The 21169-nt window shown below is 44.8% G+C and overlaps 1 long non-coding RNA gene across 1 annotated transcript in view; it reads left to right on the forward strand.

Annotated features, from left to right (window-relative positions):
* The window catches only part of LOC121872988, a 151384-nt gene that overhangs the window by 53136 nt on the left and 77079 nt on the right, over positions 1 to 21169 (forward strand). Inside the window, exon 2 of the long non-coding RNA XR_006090190.1 lies at positions 5711 to 5791. This is a non-coding gene — a long non-coding RNA (uncharacterized LOC121872988). The remainder of the gene's footprint in view (positions 1 to 5710; positions 5792 to 21169) is intronic.

Here is a 21169-nt window from a genome sequence, read left to right on the forward strand (position 1 = left end):
TCTGCCACACCCCCGACTCCTCCACACCCCCGACTCCTCCACACCCCTTCCACACCTCTCCACTACCAATTTTAAAAGAAAAATCTAATTTACTCATTATTCAGACGTAGAACCATTGCAGTTCATAAAAAGAAATGCAAAATTCCCTAAAGTTACACCGTGCTATACCTAGACAGTGGCGACAATATTTAAGAAAATCAGAGTATCAATTATTCTTAAAATGTTTAGTGTTAGTTGTACAGCGAAACATGGAGACCTTTAACTATTTTCACACTGAATTGTATTTACTTTCACATACAGTTGACTGTGTGTGTGAGGCACTTGTATTGGTGGTGTTGTTAGTAACGGTGTGGACGAGGCTATTGACCAAGAAGGGAGGGAAGACGATCACCTCATGCCAGGGAAGGAAGGGGTGGAAGAGGAGGGAAGAGAACACATAATTTAAGGGAAAGAGGAGGAAGGGGATCAATATAATACCAGGGAATTGATGTAAGAAGAGAGATGCAAATGTTCATCAGCGAGACACTTACCTGTCCAGGTGTACAGGTTGGGCCACACATTCATTAGGCTGCTCCAGCTACTTGTCGCTATTGGAGGGCGCACGCACACACACACCAGTGACAAGCAGGGGAGTGTAAACTTATGGGACTTTTCTTTAAGATTTCTCTTAAGTAAAAGATCTCGCTCGTAACAGAAGGTGGGTGTGTGTGTGTGTGTAATAATAATAATAATAATAATAATAATAATAATAATAATAATCAACGGTTTATTAATAGAGTTGCAGCCGGTGGCTGAAAATATACAAACTTACATTGGATTTAGACATAATGATGTAATATGCGTTCAATACATTTACAGGGCTGTACAGTACATAAATCAGGAATTGTGTATTATTTTAACAATAGATGGGATGGTGCTATTCTTATATCTATCGGTGCGGGCTCTAATGGGCTGAATTTTATTGTAGTGCTGGACTGCGTGAGGTGGGCGGGGGACTGCCGGTGGCAGGAGTTGGCGATGACGAGGGTGGTGCAGTAGTCCACTGCCAAACCTTGCTAGTGCTTGGTGGTGGAGGTCACTGAGAGGTGGCATCTCCAGGGTGGAGAGAGCGTTGGTGTAGCCGGAGTAGTCTGCGCCGAGCATGATTCTGCAGGCCCTTTTCTGTACCTTCTCTAGCTGACATTGTTGGGTAGAGTTGAGAGAAGACGACCAGGCTAGTGACGCATACGTTAGTTTGCGGAGAATAAAGGCTTTGTAGATGGTCTTCAGCTCTGGCGTGGGTGTCCCAAGTGACCTGAGTCGTCGAAGCATGTTGAGTCGGTACGAGGCTGCCTTGATTGTGTTGTTTACATGGGCCTTCCAGTCCACTGTGTGTGTGTCAGGGCTTCCCACTTTAAGTTACCACCCGTCCTGCCACCATCACTACCCAGGTGTGGCGAGGCGGTGGTGGTGGTGGTAGAGGGAGGGAGGGAGGGTGGGAGAGGGGAGGTGGCAGGAGGGGGAAAAAGGAGAATTGAGGGGGGGGGACGAGATTAGGATTTGAGGGGAAGAGGCAGCTACTCCCGGAAGCTCGCTTGGGGAAAACCCGTGAGTTTCCCCTCATTCAGCCAGCCCCCTCCCCCTCCCCCCTCCCCCCTCCCTCCGTTGGGCCCCCTCCCTGACTCACCTCCGCGTCATCTCATCGCAGCTTTCTCTCGCTTTCTCTCATTTCCACTAACCTTTCTCTCTCTCCTTTTCCTACTCTTCCTCTTCATTCTTATCCTTCATTTCTTTTCTTCCTGTCTTTATTTACTGTTATAATCTTCCCATTTTCCTCCCCTTCCGTCAATTATTCCTTACATATTATATTCCACTTTCTCCTCCTCTTCCTCCTCCATCTCTGTCTCTCTCTATTAATTCTTTCCATCACATCATCCTGTAATAATTATAATATTTTCTCTTCCATACACTTGTCATCTCATAACCTAACTTAACCAGGTACTATAGTCATCATGTTGTATCTAATTAATAGTTCTACCTGTCTCCTTCACCTTTATACTCATTTGTTCTTTCATTTTTATTTTTTCTCCTTTTCATTTGTTTCTCTCTCTCTCTCTCTCTCTCTCTCTCTCTCTCTCTCTCAGTACATGATATGAATTACCTGATGATTAAACGCTAACGCTACCTGGGGTTAGGTTTGGTTAGGTTAGGCTATGATTGGTTAGGTTAGCGTTAGGTGTGTTTAAACGTGAGGTCAAATAAGCAGAGGGAGGGGTTAACCTCTCCCTGATCCCTTTATACCATATATCTTCCACATATAATCCTCAGCGTGTTAGTGGACGTCTGGGTGTACTGTATAGACATTCTCGATGGTTTGGCTCTGTGAATATTCCTCGTAAGTGAATCCGTAAAAATGTATATCATCCTAATTGGCTCACTTTGGCAAAACCACAAAGATTAGCATAAACCCCTTGAGGACGATGACTTAATTCCTTGAGGACGATGATTTACTTCCTTGAGGACGATGACTTAATTTCCTGAAGACGATGACTGTATCCCTTGAGGATGATGACTTAATTCCTTGAGGACGATGACTTAATTACCTGAGGACGATGACTTTATCCCTTGAGGACGATGACTTTATCCCTTGAGGACGATGACTTAACCCCTCGAAGACGATGACTTAATTACCTGAGGATGATGACTTTATCCCTTGAGGACGATGACTTAACCCCTCGAGGACGATGACTTAATTACCTGAGGACGATGACTTTATCCCTTGAGGACGATGACTTTATCCCTTGAGGACGATGACTTTATCCCTTGAGGACGATGACTTTATCCTTGAGGGACGATGACTTTATCCCTTGAGGACGATGACTTAATTCCTTGAGGACGATGATGACTTAATTACCTGAGGACGTGACTTTATCCCTTGAGGACGATGAATTAACCCCTCGAGGACGATGACTTTATCCCTTGAGGACGATGACAATTCCTTGAGGACGATGACTTAACTGAGGACGATGACTTTATTGACAACCCCTGAGGACGATGACTTTATCCCTTGAGGACGATGACTTAACCCCTCGAGGACGATGACTTAATTACCTTGAGGACGATGACTTTATCGAGGACGATGACTTTATCCCTTGAGGACGATGACTTAACTTATGACCCTTGAGGACGATGACTTAACCCCTCGAGGACTATGACTTAATTACCTGAGGACGATGACTTTATCCCTTGAGGACGATGACTTTATCCCTTGAGGACGATGACTTAATTCCTTGAGGACGATGACTTTATCCCTTGAGGACGATGATTTAACCCCTCGAGGACGATGACTTTAACCTCTTGAGGACGATGAATTAACCCCTTTAGAAAGATGACATAACCTCTTGAGAACGATGACAACCCTCTGAGAACTATAACTTAACACCTTGATCACGATGACTTGATGACTTAAGTGCTAATATCATGGTACTCAAAGGGTTAATTTTGTTTATTTTATTTTGCAAAGTTTCCTTATTGTAATTCTGTCTTGTAACTGGTAATAAATGAACTACTATAGGTGATATTTTTCAAACTTTATTTACCTGGATTTAGCTTATATAACAACCCATTTACAGGTGTAAGTTGGTGTAGTCTGTCTCTGGAACTGGTGTCGTGACCTGTCTGGCTGTTTGGTGTACAATACATGTTTTTATACCTGTGTCAAGATGTTGGGTTGGGTCTTGAATTGTGTCGGCTCGTTCTGGTGGCTTTGTGATTCCCTTGTTGGTGTTTGTTAAGTGTTGGGTGAGGGAGGAAGAGGGGGGGGGAGGATGGCGTGCGGAGGATGAGGAAGGGAGGGGAGGATGGCACGTGGAGAGGAGGGTGAGAGGAGGGGAGGAGGAAGAATGGAGGGAGGGGAGGATGGTGTGAGGAGGAGGAGGAAGAGGGGAGAATGGCGCGTGTAGGAGCGGGGAGTTAAAGAGTCCTTCAGGTTGTAGGGAGACGTGACGAACAGGATATGGATGACTGAAGAGGTGGGGAGGAGGAAGATAAGAAAGTGGAAGAGAGAAAAAGAAGAAGGAGGAGGGAGAGGAAAGAGAGGAGAAGGAAGGAGTGGGAGAGGAAAGCATGGAGGAAGTGGACAAGATGAAGAAGTGGGAGAGATGAAGAGGGAGAGAGGAATATTACTAGGAAATAGGAGAGTCACCCCCTCACCTCTCTCTCTATTGTTACTTTGTCTCTCACTTCATCATAACATTCTATTCTTCTCTCCTCCTTCCCTCCCTCCTGTTTAACCTGTCTTTCTTTCTTTAACCAGCTTTCTCCTCTAAACCTGATCCCCAATTTTCAAGTGAAAGCTTTACCCAACCCTCAGTTGACCCCCTCACTGCCACTTACCGGAGGAGGGGGAGGAAGAGGTGGTGCATGCTGATGAGGAGGTTAAGAGCGTGGGAGGTAAAGGGAGATGTGGGGAGGCTGGGGGAGGCTGGAGGGGGGAGGGGGAAGATGGAGGAGGGGGATGGGGGAGGGAGGAGGGGTAATGAGTGATGTAAGCGATGAGAGAGTTGATCAGGTGAGTGGATGAGGAGGTGAGGATGACTAGTTGAAGAAGAAGAGGAGGAGGAGGAGGATGATGATAATGAACGGGAGAATAGTAAAAAAGAAGAGAAGGAGTAATTAAGAGACTAGAGGAGGGGGAGGAAGAGAAGAAGGAGGAGGAGGAGGAGGAAAGAGGAAGAAGGAGGAGAAGAAGAAGGAGGAGAAGAAGAAGAAAGAGGAGGAGGAGACATAAGAGAAGGCAAAGTAGAGAGAACGATGATGACTCGAGCAAAAGAAGGAAGTGAAGGAAGAAAAAACCCAAGAAATAATCATCAAGGCAGTAAAGGAGAGAATGGTGTCGAGAGTAAAGAAGGAGAGTAGGTAAGGATGTCAAGAAGAGAGGAGAGGGAGAGGGAGGGGGGCGGGAGAGTGAGAGGGGTGGGTGAGGGAGTGAGAGGATGCTGGGACAATACACGTGGGAAAGTTCCGTGGTGGAGTGGGAGAGGGGCAAGGGTCAGTTGCTGGAGTGTAAGGAGCGAGTGGGTTGAAATGAGAGGGTGGGAACTAGTTGTTAGAGTGAGAGAAATGAGCAGGGTTAGGAGGAGTGGGAGAAGTGGGAAGGGATAGGAGGAGAGGGAGGGAAGGAGGAAGCCCTGGAGCCAAATGTGTTTGTAATTGATCAGTTACTACCATTAATAAGGAGCCTTGGGAGGTAATTAAGACCCGTGTTCTGGACTTGATTATCCTTCCTTAGTTTTTAGGGAGGGGGCTGAGAGGGCGATATTCCTTGTTTCTCTCCTCCCTCCCCCCTTCCCCTCTGTGCCATTATTATTGAAGAGAAAGGTTGATGCGGGGGAGAAAAGGACGGGGGGTGGCAGAGAGAGGGGAGGAGGAGGTGAAGGAGTGAAGGGGAGGGGTTACCTTTGTGAGTTATTTTTTTACTTTCTCTTATCATAACAGGTGAAGGAACTTTGTTGGTGTTTATGTTTGTTACACACACACACACACACACACACACCCACACACAGACAGACAGACAGACAGACAGACAGACTCTCTCTCTCTCTCTCACCGTCTCTTTACCAACAAAGTCGAAGGGTGAATTGAGGGAAGGAAGGAAACAAGAAGGAAGGGGGGTTCTGTTCCCACCCTTACCTACCCTCACCAGTTGTTCATTGTTCCCTCTTCGTTTCAGGTTTGTGAGATGGATCAGTTCTCCCCGATGTGAGGCTCTGGAGATCCCACGCTTTTTTATACACACGTAGTACTCGTCTCGGTAAGTGGCCCGCCATGTTTATACTCTTACCTTAGATTATATTCGTCTTTAATCCCACTGTATTATTTAATTTTCAGGTGTTTACTATATCTGGATGCGGTGTGTTGTGTCTGTGTGTTTAGTATAAATGGTGTTGAAGTATCTTAATGTGTACTGGTTGATTGTGATGGAATTATGGGCATTGAGCCGGATTTGTTTTTATTTACAAGATGATGTGACGTCATAATATGTATTGAGCCTGATTATGTGACGGAATAATGTACTGTATATCAGATCTCTCTGTGTGCATGATATGTTATATAATAATAATAATAATAATAATAATAATAATAATAATATAATCCTTAGGAGGGTCTTAGTCGTCTGGCTCGTAAGGGAAGGGACCTGGAGATGTGTCGGTCAGTGCGTCTGTCGGCCCCGAATTGTAAACACCATATCTCGAGAACAGATTCAGCTGTAGTCTTGATCCATGGCACAGTGTTTCCTTATGAGGGCCTTGTGCACAGGATAGATAAATCAGTATATTCCCCTTTTCTTTGAGGGAGTTCGGGCCATTTGTGTTTCTCAGAGGTGAGGAGCTTCCGTACCCCATGCATGTAATGACTCCTCTAAGTGGTTGATTCTGAGGAAACTTGGTTTAGATATACCCAACAGGATCTCGGGTCAGTACCATAATCAGTATTTACTTGTCATATTATTAGAGATGTTTGTACGTGTAGTGGTGTCTGTGACTTGGAATATGCACGAGCAAAACTCCTTGTACTCTCCTGAGACTCCGAACTACAAGAGTCACCCAACATGTGTGTCTACCCATTGATGGCGCTGTAGTGTCTAGTTCAGTTTGGAACAGGAGTGTCAAGAAATTTTAGTTGTTGATTGTACCTGTGTATGTACTGTTGGTACTGAATTTTTTAATACTGTTACCATTTCAAGGTATTACATTAGTTCAAGTGATTCGGTGGTGGTAACTGTAAAGGTTCTCACAGGATGTGCACAATACACGTCATGTTAACTTTAGCCTTCACTGTTGCACGAGAAGAAAAATTACAGTGATAATGACTTTTTTGTGGTTATAAATCCTTAGGGCGTCGGAAACGGTAGGTGGGAGTTAGGATGCGTGAGGAGGAGAAAGGGTGGTGGGAGGCGTGAGAAGGAGGAGAGAGGGTAGCGAGAGGCGTGAGAAGGGAGTTTGGCGGCGGGAGGTGGGACTGGCGCCTTTAAAAGCTCCCCGCCCACTCACTGACGGAATGTCATTTATAGTTATATTGACACTCCCGTTACTTTTTATACGTCTATATATCATGTTGGGTATTATGGCGCGGCGGTCCTTTGGTGTCTCCCTAATTTTGTTTTGGGGGGTCTAAGATTTTTTGGGACAGAATGTTTTTAAATTCTATGATTTTGTTCTTTAATATGAAAACGTAATCCAAAATCGCTTTTGAAGATTCCAGCTTTAATGGGCTTTGGGTGAGCTGACTTTAAGAATTGATCGCCAGCTGCGTTAGTGGTGGGTGGTTGACGTGTGTGAGGAACCCTTGGCATGATGTGGCGGGAGTCACGGGTGAGGCGAAGGGGGTGGGGGGGGGGGCGAAGACAACTGATAAGGATCAAGGCAGTGTGTCAGTCAGTGGGAAAAGGCGTTTATATAGCTGACTAACGCAGCAAAAATAGTGAGTTTTGTGTGTGTCTCTCTCTCTCTCTCTCTCTCTCTCTCTCTCTCTCTCTCTCTCTCTCTCTCACACACACACACACACACACCACCCGGTGTCTCCATGACCACGTGAGGTCCTTCTTGTCAACACCTACGGACGAGTTACTGCACCACGTGGCCTACGTCACCTCACACAGTATGGCAAGAGACCAGCCCGGGCCATCTCCTTTTAGTAATGAAAGCTTTTGTTAAACGACCCACCCACCCCACGTCTTTGTATGTAATAAGTCATTTCTGTCCAGTGTATATTTTCAGCCTTCGAGCTGCTGAACATTTTCAATAAACCGTTAATTATTATTACATACACACGGGGAAGTGGGATTTTGTAGGGAGGTTATCAGGAATGTCTTCGAGGTAGTAGATAATAACGAAAATTACGATGTTATTTACTTTGACATTAGCAAAGCGTTTGACAGAGTACCGCATCAGAGGCTTCTGAGAAAAGTTAAGGCTCATGGTATCGAGGGGAAAGTTTTAAATTGGATAAAATCATGGCTCATCGATAGAACACAGACGGTCAGCGTAGATGGCGTTAAATCTGAGTGGGGCTGTGTAACCAGTGGGGTTCCCCAGGGGTCCGTACTGGGCCACTCTTGTTCATAATCTACATAAACGATCTATATACTGGGATCAGCAGTGACATAAGCAAGTTTGCGGATGACACCAAAATAGGGCGGCAGATTAATTCAGGGCAGGATGCAAATGCACTACAGGAGGATTTAAATAAACTGCAGGAGTGGTCAGAAAAATGGCAAATGAAATTCAACACCAGCAAGTGCAGTGTACTTAATATTGGAAGAACAAATACTGTCAATGTATACAGCCTTAACAACATCAACCTAGAGAAGTCGACTTGTGAAAGAGACTTAGGGGTACTTGTAAGCCCGGGCCTACGGCCTAGAAAACAGTGCGTTAATGTTCGAAATAAGGCAAACATAGTATTGGGTTTTATATATAGAAGTGTAAGTAATAAGAGTGCAGAGGTCTTATTGCAACTATATCTTGCGCTAGTCAATTCACTGGAGTCGGTACAGCGAAGAATGACGAAAATGATTCCGGGACTTAGAAACCTTCCATATCAAGATAGGTTAAAGAAACTAAACTTGCATTCCCTAGAAAGACGAAGAGTGCGGGGAGATATGATAGAAGAATTTAAGTGGGTGAAAGGAATCAATAAAGGAGGTATAGCTAAAGTTCTTATAATATCCGAGCAGGATAGGAGTCGTAGCAACGGATTTAAGTTGGATAAGTTTAGGTTTAGGAGGGAGATAGGAAGGAACTGGTTCACAAATAGGGTGGTGGACGAGTGGAACAAGCTTAGCAACTTTGTAGTAAGTGCTGGAACGCTGGAAAGTTTTAAAAGGAGGCTAGATAGATTCATGGATGATAGAGAGTGGTAGTAACTCTCGACAGGAGCTGCCATGCACAGGCCAACCGGCCTATTGCAGACTCCTTATTTTCTTATGTTCTTGTTCTTATGTTATGGGTGTCTTTCGTGATGGGGTAATGTAAGGGGCGGCAGACCTGGCGTGGATGGGCGATGACGACCTCACCCACCTCTCGTGTCACGACCACCACGCAGGAGAAGTTAGAGGGAGGGAGGGAAGGAAGGAAGGAAGGAGGGTGCTTGATTTGTGGGAGGGAGGGAAGATAAGGAAGGAGGGAGGGTGCTTGACGTGTGGGAGGGAGGGAAAAAGGAGGGAATGTGTTTAACGTATTGGAGGGAGGGAAGAAAAGAAGGGGGTAATATGGAAAAGTAAAGAAAAAAGATAAAGAGAGAGAGAGAGTAATCAAGAGCTACTCACCTCTTGTCAAAGGATCGGTCGAGGAATTTGAGTGATCGAGTCTCACATTAGGAGGATCAAGTATGAGGATCAAGTAAGGGGATCAAGTAGGAGGATCAGGAAGATGGATAATAACAAGGAAGAAGGTCGATGCAATGTGTGTGTGTGGGTGTGTGTGTGTGTGTGGGAAGTAACCAGTGTGGCAAATAAGGTTTTTAATTAGCAGAAGAGAACAAATTTGCCAGGTAGTCTGAGCGGAGGAAGATAATTGATGGGAGGCCGTTGGTGGTGATTGGTGGAGGTAGATGGTGATGGTCGTGATTTGGTGGAGGTGGGTGGTGGTGATAGTCGTGATTGATGGAGGTAATGGTGGTGATAGTAGTGATTGATGGAGGTGAGTGGTGGTGATTTGTATAGGTGGGTGGTGGTGATGTTGGTTATTGGTGGAGGTGGGTGGTTGATATGGTGGTGTTTGGTTGATGTACTGGTGGTTTGTTGAAGTGGGTGGCTGTGGTTTAGATTGTGATAGGTTAAATTAGTTTTGGTGGTGGTGGCGATTGTTTAATATGGTGATAATGGTAGTGGTGATTGGTCAGTGGTATGATGAGAATGGTGATTGGTGGTTGTAGGGTTAGTAGTCAGTGTTAGTGGAGGTTATGGTGGTGGTAGTGGTGGTAGTGATGGTATTAGGACTAGGGTAGTTGTGGTGGAGGGGATTGTGGTAGTGATGGTGGTGGCGGTGATAGTGGTAGTGATGGCGGTGATAGTGGTAGTGATGGTGGTAGTAATGATGGTGGTGATAGTGGTGGTGATGGTGGTAGTAGTGGTATTGATGGTGGTGGTAGCGATAGTGATGGTGGTGATAGTAGTGGTGGTGATGGTGGTGGTAGCGATAATGATAGTGGTAGTGATGGTGGTAGTAGTGGTAGTGATGGTGGTAGTAGTGGTAATGATCGTGGTGGTAGCGATAGTGATGGTGGTGATAGTAGTGGTGGTGATGGTGGTGGTAGTGATGGTGGTGGTAGTGATAGTGGTGTTGGTGGTAGTGATGGTGGTGGTGACAGCAATGGTGGTGATGATATTGTTGGTGGTGGCAATAGCGGTGGTGATAGTTGTGGTGGTGGTAGTGATGGCAGTGGTGGTGAGAGTCGAGTATGCAAATAAAGGTGTTCAGGTGATCAGTATATTACCTGCAGGTGATTGCTCCCGCTGCTGTGAAGTGTGGGCGAGGCGCGCGCGCGCACACACACACACACACACACACACACACACACACACACACACACTCTTATGTACTCGTATCCTCTCTCTCTCTCTCTCTCTCTCTCTCTCTCTCTCTCTCTCTCTCTCTCTCTCTCTCTCTCTCTCTTTTCTGGGTTAGATTATAGGCTAAGTTATTCAAGGTTAGATTAGGTTAACTTAGGTTATGGTAGCTTCGGTTAAGTGAGATAAGGTTAGGTTTGATTAGGTTAAGCTAGATTAGACAAGTGAAAGAAGCTAGGGTGGCTAATTTTCATGTTATCCGTTTAATAACACTTATCTATTACTTGAAAACTCTATTTACAAAGATCTATGATGAGTCCTGTTCTGGCCACCTCCGTGCTTGTGGGGTTAACGTGATGAGACCTGTCGTAGTGTGTGTGTGTGTGTGTGTGTGTGTGTGTGTGTGTGTGTGTGTGTGTGTGTGTGTGTGTGTGTGTGTACCTGATGTTCCTCAGCAAGAATCCGGCGGTGTAGCACGAGCCTGTTAATTGAACAACGGTGAGCAAATTAGATTGCTTTAATTGCCATTGTTTTGAGAGAGAGAGAGAGAGACTCGGCGATGACTGTCTGTGCACTTACTCCTCTGGGTGCAGCTGGAAGTCTAAGGGGAGGGTGAACGACAGGGTAGATAACACCATGGGAGAGGGGGACGACTACGCCAGAGGAGGGGGGACGACGCAAGTTCTAGTATTGTACTCTTCAACTGAACCAAACCTAGATGACCCATTAGAACAGGGGTGTACTAGAACTGGGTCCTATTAGGAAGCTTTTTTTTTAAGATTGGGTTCCATTAGCCCCGGATTCTATTAGGATTTCGGGGGCTGTTAGGACCTGAAGGGGGGTTGAGATTGGGATAAGGGTTCCTTTGGACTGGAAGTTATTCGGGTTGGGTTCCATTAAGACTTCAGAATTCATTTAAGTCCAATTATGAGGCCAATTTGATGAGTCACCGCGGGGAAGAGAGTGAGCGATGAGGTAGGAAAGAAGATCAGGTTGACGGATTAGGAGGATCGAGAAGACGGATTTGGAAGAAAACGATTAGGTTAAAATGATGAAGATTTAAACGGGAGAGGTTGTTTTGAGGGTGAGGGCGGTGACGGAGAGAGAATTATAAGAGAATGTGTGTTGAATGATAACTAAGGAGAGGAGGAATTATGACAGAATGGAGAGTGCATGTGGAGTGTGAAGGAGGGAGGGAGGGAGGGTGTTATTAGAATGAGTTAAGTGTGATGGAGGGAAGGAGGGAATTTTTAGAGTGGTTAAAGGGAAGGAGGGAATTTTTAGAGTGCGTTAAATTTGGGTGACGTACGGGGTTATAAGAGAAAGGGTGAAGAGGGATTTGTGTGTAGGAGGGGAGAAAGGAGGTTGTGAGAGGAAGGGGAGGGAGAGAGGACAGGAAAGCGAATTACATCATGGTTTTGGTCGTGATTAAGGTCACAACACGTTTTAATCCTGTCTTAGTGGCAGTTGTTGTTCGTTGCTAATGACTGCAGATTCTTCAGTCGTCTTATGTATTGTGTGTGTGTGTGTGTGTGTGTGTGTGTGTGTGTGTGTGTGTGTGTGTGTGTGTGTGTGTGTGTGTGTGTGTGTGTGTGTGTGTGTGTGTGTGTGTGTGTGTGTGTGTGTGTGTGTGTGTGTGTGTGTGTGTGTGTGTGTGTGTGTGTGTGTGTGTGTGTGTGTGTGTGTGTGTGTGTGTGTGTGTGTGTGTGTGTGTGTGTGTGTGTGTGTGTGTGTGTGTGTGTGTGTGTGTGTGTGTGTGTGTGTGTGTGTGTGTGTGTGTGTGTGTGTGTGTGTGTGTGTGTGTGTGTGTGTGTGTTTAGTCCCACGTCATGATTGCAGCTTCAGGGGAATGTTTTTGAAATGTGAGGTTTGTGTTGATGCATTTTTAAGGTCCATGAGAACCTGAATTTAACTTTTTTATGTATATATTTTTGTTCCCGCTTGTTAGGACTCTAGGATATTTCATTCAGTGGCTATAACGTGAAGTTCGCCCTGCGCTTGGCTGAAGGGAAAGTCTCGGACTGTGTTGTGTTGTGTTGTTTGCTCAGCAGGAGACAGACGACTAACAAGGGTGTTTCTCGTGACAGGTAGAGTTAGGGTGTTTAATCATCAGAGAGGTGAGGTGGGGTGGAGGCTAATCTTTAGGTCGTCCGTCGACATAAATATTTCCCCGGTTTAGAGTTGTTTTTGTTAGTTAACGACGGTATAGGAAACAACTGAGATAATTTCAGTAATAGAGTAAATCACGAGGAGCTGAGCCCGGTGTTGTCTTATCTCTATGGTAACAGACCTACAGGTGATGCTGAGGGCTGGGTGAAAGTCGTGCATGCCTGCGGGATGACGCTATAGTGTGTTCTTGAGACACCCCAGGAAGGGTGGTGAGGGTGAGGGAGGTTACTTGTTTGGCGAGAGGTTGGAGAATGGAAAGGGAAGATGGATGCCGGGAGGAGTGAGGGAAGGAAATTACTGAGTGAGTGAGGAGGAGTATTAAGACAATGTGTAGAGGTAGAGGGAGTAAATAAACGTACACTATTAGGGAGGGACTCACTCCCCTGAGTCACTCAGAGCGGGCGGGTGGTGGGGACTGGTTGGCCCGCCACGATTGCGTCATCGACCCTCACCCAACCCCACACAAGTCCTCTCTCGCCCACTATCGTAAATCCGCTCAACTTTATGGCGTAGTAGATGATGCGTGAGATTTTATACCGTAATGGGAGCTTGGTGTGGGTTGATGAGCGAAGGAAGGGGGCCGAGGCATGTTTATTCGTGTTTAATGGATAAGTGATTTGTGTAAGTAAAGGTGTGGAGGTGTAGTGACAATGAAGGATGACCCCAGCAGTGTGGGAGTGGCTCCTGGGTCTTGAAGGCTCGAGTTCTCTGCAGGCAAGACACTCGGATTTTATTTTACATATGTATGTATTTTGTTTCGTCGATGACTGTGCGAATTTAGTAGAATTTTTTCAAGAGATTCAGCCATTTATTATATGAACGCAAGTCCAGTGGCATACATACGAGGTCACAGGAAATTCTTGGGCTCAGTGAAATGTTGCGAACATCTTCTGGGAATTAAGGGTAAGATTTAGTGTACAAGTGTTTGAGAACCCTGGCGTGGACGTGTGTACAACGTGTTAATGCCGGACCTGACCATACACGGGAGACCCACACACGGGCCACCACAGATTAGGATTTATTCTTTTATTCCAATTTTAGAGGCGATGAAGACTGTGCGTGTGTGTGTGGGTGTGGGTGTTTGGTGGTTGTTTGGTGGTGATGGTGGTGGACGGTTGGTAGTGATGGTGGTGGAGAACTAGTGGTGGATGTAGGTAATAGTGGTGGTGGTGGAAAATTGGTGGTGGTGAACAGGTGGTGATGGTGGTGGACGGTTGGTAATGGTGGTAGAAAACTAGTGGTGGACGTGGTGGTTGTTTTGTGGTATATGTGGTGATGGTAGTGAATGGTGGTGGTGGAAAAAAACAAGTGGCGGTGGACGGTTGGAAGTGGTGAAGAACGAGTGGTGGTGGTGGTGATAGTGGACAAGTATCAAGGTTAGTGGTGTGGGGGAGGGGGGGGGTACAGCTTCAGCATGGGAGTTCAGTACAACACAACATTTTTGGGAAGATAAGAAAAAAAAAACAAGTGAATTTATATTTGGTGTGGAACGATTTATCTGAGTCAAGGGGTACAGTCAGTGATGGAGCGGGGGGCGGGGGGAGGGGTGCTGGGTTACTCTGGCCATCTTAACAAATACAACACCTTCACCTGACACATAATCACTACTTTTTTTTTCCCCGAATGTAGGACGTTTGGGCCAGAGTGCTTATGACCTGACCTGACCTAACCTAACCTAACCAAACCAAACCAAACCTGACCTAACCTAACCTAACGTAACAAAGCTAACCTTACCTTAACATCCTCTCACCCTTTATCCACCTGTTTTACGTGACATTATAAAAACATAACATTACAAATTCACAAGAGACATTTAAAAACACACGAAATAAAACAATGAAAAAAGAAAGAAAAATACAATAAAAAAGAAAAAAAAAATACAACGAGCGTGTTAGAGTTTACCGGGAAAAGATACAAGAAAAAATAATAATGCATTCAATCTTGATAAGAGCGTTTCCAATCTGCTTTTGTGTTGGGCAATTAGTCACGCAGCATCAGACGACCCCACACGGAAACTGATCATCCCTCACCTTACCTGACGCATCCATCCTACCTGAGATGTTTATTATTATTTATATAGATGTTGATGTGGATGATATAATAATGATGGCAATGTGTATAGTTAGAGGAGTGTATTTGTTTGTTTCTTGGTAAGTCCCTTAGTGAATGTTTGTTTGTAAGTACCATGATGAATGTGTATAACTCCCATGGTGAATGTGTATAACTCCCATGGTGAATGTGTATAACTCCCATGATGAATGTGTATAACTCCCATGGTGAATGTGTATAACTCCCATGGTGAATGTGTATAACTCCCATGGTGAATGTGTTTAACTCCCATGGTGAATGTGTAAACCTCCCATGGTGAATGTGTATAACTCCCATGGTAAATGTGTATAACTCCCATGGTGAATGTGTATAACTCCAATGGTGAATGTGTAAACCCCCCATGAATGTGAATGAATGTATAACTCTCATGGTGAATGTGTATAACTCCCATGGTGAATGTGTATAACTCCCATGGTGAATGTGTATAACTCCCATGGTGAATGTGTATAACTCCCATGGTGAATGTGTATAACTCCCATGGTGAATGTGTATAACTCCCATGGTGAATGTGTATAACTCCCATGGTGAATGTGTATGATGAATGTGTATAACTCCCATGATGAATGTGTATACTCCCATGGTGAATGTGTATAACTCCCATGATGAATGTGTATAACTCCCATGATGAATGTGTATAACTCCCATGGTGAATGTGTATAACTCCCATGGTGAATGTGTATAACTCCCATGGTGAATGTGTAAACCTCCCATGGTGAATGTGTATAACTCCCATGGTAAATGTGTATAACTCCCATGGTGAATGTGTATAACTCCAATGGTGAATGTGTAAACCCCCCATGGTGAATGTGTAAACCCCCCATGGTGAATGTGCATAACTCTCATGGTGAATGTGTATAACTCCCATGGTGAATGTGTATAACTCCCATGGTGAATGTGTATAACTCCCATGGTGAATGTGTATAACTCCCATGGTGAATGTGTATAACTCCCATGGTGAATGTGCATAACTCCCATGGTGAATGTGTATAACTCCCATGGTGAATGTGCATAACTCCTCATGGTGAATGTGTATAGCTCCCATGGTGAATGTGTATAACTCCCATGGTGAACTTTATCGAGGTTTTTCTTCTATGATTGAGTAGAAAGTTTAGGAAATGAAACTCTGAAATAGATATGTTTTGTTCCAGGGGTTTAAGTGGTTTAATTGCGTGACGTCTGCCATCCCTTAACGACCACTGATGGCGGCAGCGGCAGCACAAAGCCTTCATCACGGTCTTTTACTTCTACTTCCTGCACTGAGGCTGAAAATTATAGCGAGGTGACTGTCTGGATGATGAGAGGGTGAAGAGGGAGAATTTCTACATTGGTTCTGATTTTTTTTTTTAGATAATTGTGTACCTGTGTTGTGAGTTAATGAGATTTGTTATGAATAAGAATATCCTGATAGTTTTAGGTTTGTGAGGACCGCTTATAGGGGGGCCTGACACTCCTCTGCCTGCATCCTGGTCCTCCTCTCACAGTGAAGGCGTCAGGTAGGAAAATTTTGACAAGGTACACCACCCAGCTCCTCCTCCCCCCACCTGACACGCTCACCAGGTATTCCCATCATGCTGTCTCTCGTTTATGGACCTGCAGGTTCCCCCTACGCCTGTCATCTCTGTGAATATGCTTCACGGGCAGGCACACAGGTGACAGTGATAAAAATAGAGATTGAGTTTTAAATGAATTTCGCCGGTGAAAACGTGTAGTGTATCGCTCTACACGACGTGAACACAGCCTCAATTACAGTCCAGTCGTGTTTGATTTAAAGTTCCACAGTGCATTATATTAAGGTTTTGGTAAACAGAATTTGACTGTCGGTGAATATGGTAATCAGAGGTAGTGAGCTGGTCGTTTACTCTTAAAGAAACCGTCAGTTAGTGAGGGTTGAGCGCAGTTGCCACACGCCCTCGCTCCATCCAGCCATTTATCGACTCGGGTCTGGCGGGGACGGGGTGAGAGGGGCGCTGCTCCCCTTGTTTTGTTTAGAGGCTCCCTCAGCCCTACCTCCGGGGAAGGTTTCGTACCTCCACGCACACACGGGGCTTCCACACGACGGTGCCTATATACCCTTGTATGTATGTATGTATGTATGTATATGTATGTATGTATGTATGTATGTTCGTATAACAAGGTGTATGAATGATGAAATGTGATTGGGAAAGAAGATTGTGTTTGAATAATGTGTACGTGTGTTAGCTCTGTCTTCCAGCCGTCGGGTGAGTGTTGTTGAGAGATGGAAGAACAGGTGTTGAGAGATGGAACTGTCTGACGCAGGTGTCTGGGAGGGAGAAGTCTTGTGGTAAGTGTAGGTGATCATCTCAGGTATACTGTACTAGAGAAGCCATGACAGGTGAGGACAATTAAGTAAACAGGTGTCATGAAAGCCATAGTAGAGTATGGAGGGAGGGAGGCAGGCAGGAGGCAGGTGAAGCATATGTTGTGGTGAGAGCCGCGGTGTTGCCAAGTCGGTGTGGGCAGGTTGTGTCCAGCTCAGGTGTCAACTAGTTTATTGCTCTTTAAGGTAACACTTGCCCAGGAGCCTAAGAATGTGACACTATCTGCCGCCGCTACAGTAATGAGGCACTTTTCACTTTTCCTGTCCGTGTAATAAGGCATAGGAAGTACATAGAGGCTTGGCTTGAGGAACGAGTTGATTAAGTGAAGTGTTTTTTTCTTATGTGTGTGTGTTGTATACGGCACAGTGTTGCTCCTATCTTGTTGTATATTGTATTACCTTAGTGTGTGTGTGTGTGTGTGTGTGTGTGGTTGGTCGTGTGAAAGTACGTGAAATGTTATATTGTGGTCTATATATAGTGAGGCTTACGTGTAATGTTATAATAATGCGAGGATTACGTTAGGTTATATTATAGTAAGAGAGAAGATTACGTGAACTCTTATACTGATATGATCCGACGGGTACGTGAATTGTTATAGTGATATGCTATAGTGATAGTTACAGTACGTGAAATATTATAATGATTCCAAGGTTACGTGCTACGTTATATTGAAGTTAAAGTGATGGACACGTGAATTTTAAAACTATAATAATACAAGAATTACGTCAATTATTATATTGTAGTGACAGTAAAGAATACGTGAATTTTTAAACTAATAATACGAGTTACGTGCATTGTATCGTGGCGAGAGGCCGTGTGGATGAGGTGCAGGTAGTTGGGGCGGTCTGGGAGCAGGAGGTGTGTGTGTGTGTGTGTGTGGCTGGGTTGTCACACTGTCTGAGGGGAGGTGAGGGTAGATGCCAGTGCCAGAGGGGAGGAAGGGGCCATGGAAGAGTAGAGTGATGGTCGAAGGTGGCATGGGGAGGACGGAAGAGGATGAGGAAAAGATGGAGGGGGAGGGAAGGGTATAAAAAAGATGGGTGGATTAGGTGATGTCGGAGGGGCGTGGAGGAGAGTCACAGGGAAGGGAGGAGCAGGAGGAGCATGGAAGGGAGGAGAGGGGTAGTGTGGAAGGGAGGGGAGTAAGGTAGGAGTATGGAAGGGAGGAGAGGGGTAGTGTGGAAGGAGGGTTGTAGGAGAAAGGGGAGGAGGCGGGGTGAAGGACATACCAGGGAATAGTGGGGGTATTGATGGGGAGGGATGAGGTGGGGAGAGAGGAGGTGAAAGGGATGTGGGAGGAGGGGTGGCAGCCATAACAGGTACTGGGGAGGGGGGCAGGTAGTGTGGTATTACAGGTGAGCATGGAGGAGGAAGAAGAGGTGGAGGAGGAGGGTAGAGGAGGAGGGGAGGAGGAGGGAGGGGCGGTGGAGGGGGAGGGGTGATTTTAAGGGGGAGTGTTAGTCGATAGCTGCTCCGGGTGGGTGATTGTCCACCACCACCACCACATGGGGACACACACACACGCACACACACACACACACACACTACCATAATGTACGACCACACTCAATCAATGGTCTATTAATATACAGACTTATTGACCAGTTGGTGTACTCTCTCTCTCTCTCTCTCTCTCTCTCTCTCTCTCTCTCTCTGTATGTATGTATGTATGTATGTATGTACTGTATGTATGTATGTACAGTACACCTCGTCTAAATGGGATATAATGGCGAAGACTATTACTGCTAAATTAAGGTAGGTAGGTAGGTAGGTAGGTAAGTGTAGCACCCCCCTTAAACTTATTGTCCCAGTGCCAATATATCACCACTTCTCTGAGTTATTGGTGCCGCTTGAATTTATTGGCGCTGGTTCAGTTTAGAGGTGCGGCTTGAATTTATTAGCAGTGGTTGAATTTATTTGTTCCACTTGAACATATCAATCGGTTGTAGTAGAATATATTGGTGCTGGTATAGTTAATGTTACCACTTGAATATAATGGTGCTGGTGAAAATGTATTGGTGCCACTTGAATATAATGGTGCTGGTATAGTTAATGGTGCCACTTGAATATAATGGTGCTGGTGAAAATGTATTGGTGCCACTTGAATATAATGGTGCTGGTATAGTTAATGGTGCCACTTGAATTTAATGGTGCTGGTGAAAATGTATTGGTGCCACTTGAATATAATGGTGCTGGTATAGTTAATGGTACCACTTGAATTTAATGGTGCTGGTGAAAATGTATTGGTGCCACTTGAATATAATGGTGCTGGTATAGTTAATGGTACCACTTGAATATAAGGGTGCTGGTCTAAGTTGCAACTGCTTGTTCAGTTTGTTGTGGCCGATTCTGTGTCCTGATGACGTCTCTTTAGTTTTGGTTCATCGGTATATTTATAGAGGTATGCTATTAATTTATGAGAGAGAGAGAGAGAGAGAGAGAGAGAGAGAGAGAGAGAGAGAGACCCTCCCTCCCTCCCAAATTGTATATCTAGTAACATCAACAAGATCGTGTACGTGTGTGTGTTTGTTTTGTTTGCTTGCTTGCTTGTTTGTTTGCTTGTTTGTTCTCTAAATGATCTCACAATATCCCAAACACCTGGGCGTTAATATTGTCACCACCACTCCTGTTTAAACTTACCTAGAGGCTGTGGAGATGCTGCTACCTTGACACAGATGAAGGGGAGGGGAGGGGGAGGGGAGGGGATGGGAAGGGAGGAGGGAGAGAAATGTTGGACTTGTAAATTCTTCTTTTGCCAATACGTAAAGTTTGTAAATAGTTCAGTTCTGGTGGATGGTTTAGTTGGAGGGCTCACCTGATTGGTTCGGTTGCATGGTGCAGGTTCGGATTGAATGGTTCAGATTGGGAGAATTTTGTTGGGTGGTTCAGTTAGATGGTTCAGTTAGATGGTTCAGTAGGATGGTTCAGTTAGATGGTTCAGTTAGATGGTTCAGTTAGATGGTTCACTTGGATGGTTCAGTTAGATGGTTCAGTTTGATGGTTCAGTTAGATGGTTCAGTTGGATGGTTCAGTTAGATAGTTCAGTTAGATGGTTCAGTAGGATGGTTCAACTCCACCTACCATATTTACTGAATTGGTTGGAGTAATGTGAACTGTGTGTACATATTTGTTTAACATATTATAAGGTTCATTGTTGATTAAACTTGTACAGTTGATACCGAAATTCCCCGAACACTTGTGAATATCATGGCATTTATTTTTGGAGTCATAATTTGATTTATTTATAGCTCCTTCCCCTAATCCTTCTTCCCTACTCCCCCTTAATCCCATCCCTCCTTCCCTAATCCTCCTCCTCAATCTCTCCTAATCCTCCAATCATCCCTCCCTAAACCCCAATCCTGCCTCAGCTTCCAGGAATTTGTCCAACAAAGAATGTCCTGTACATCTTGGACTGTATCCTGTGTACATCCTGTTTGACTATCCGTGTACATTATGTCTGTATCCTGTGTACATCATGTTTGTATCCTGTGTACATCATGTCTGTGCGGTATCCTGTGTACATCGTGTCTATCCTGTGTACATCATTTTTGTATCCTGTGTACATAATTTTTGTATCCTGTGTACATTATGTTTGTATCCTGTGTACATCGTGTCTGTATCCGGTGTACATCATGTTTGTGTCCTGTGTACATCATGTGTGTACGGTACCCCTGCACACCCTGTTTGACTATCATACATATTATTTCTAGATTCTATGTATTTACAACTTAGTCTAATCCTTTGTATGTTGTTTAAATCCTCGTATACATCCTGTGTAAACCCCGTAAACATGATGAAAAACAGATCATGTTAACGGGGATATAATTAAGGCCAGAATTATTTCCTACGTAAATAATCATCCCAAAATAATACACACTGTCCGCTGATTAATGAAATGGTGTGTGTGTGTGTGTGTGTGTGTGTGTGTGTGCAAGCCTAAAAACTAATTAAAACATAGAGGAATTGATTTATTACGCAGTTTGTAGATAAAATGTGTGATTGA

The sequence above is a fragment of the Homarus americanus genome, unplaced genomic scaffold, assembly GCF_018991925.1.
Source record: "Homarus americanus isolate GMGI-L3 unplaced genomic scaffold, GMGI_Hamer_2.0 scaffold11022, whole genome shotgun sequence".
In the NCBI taxonomy this organism is placed as follows: domain Eukaryota; kingdom Metazoa; phylum Arthropoda; class Malacostraca; order Decapoda; family Nephropidae; genus Homarus; species Homarus americanus.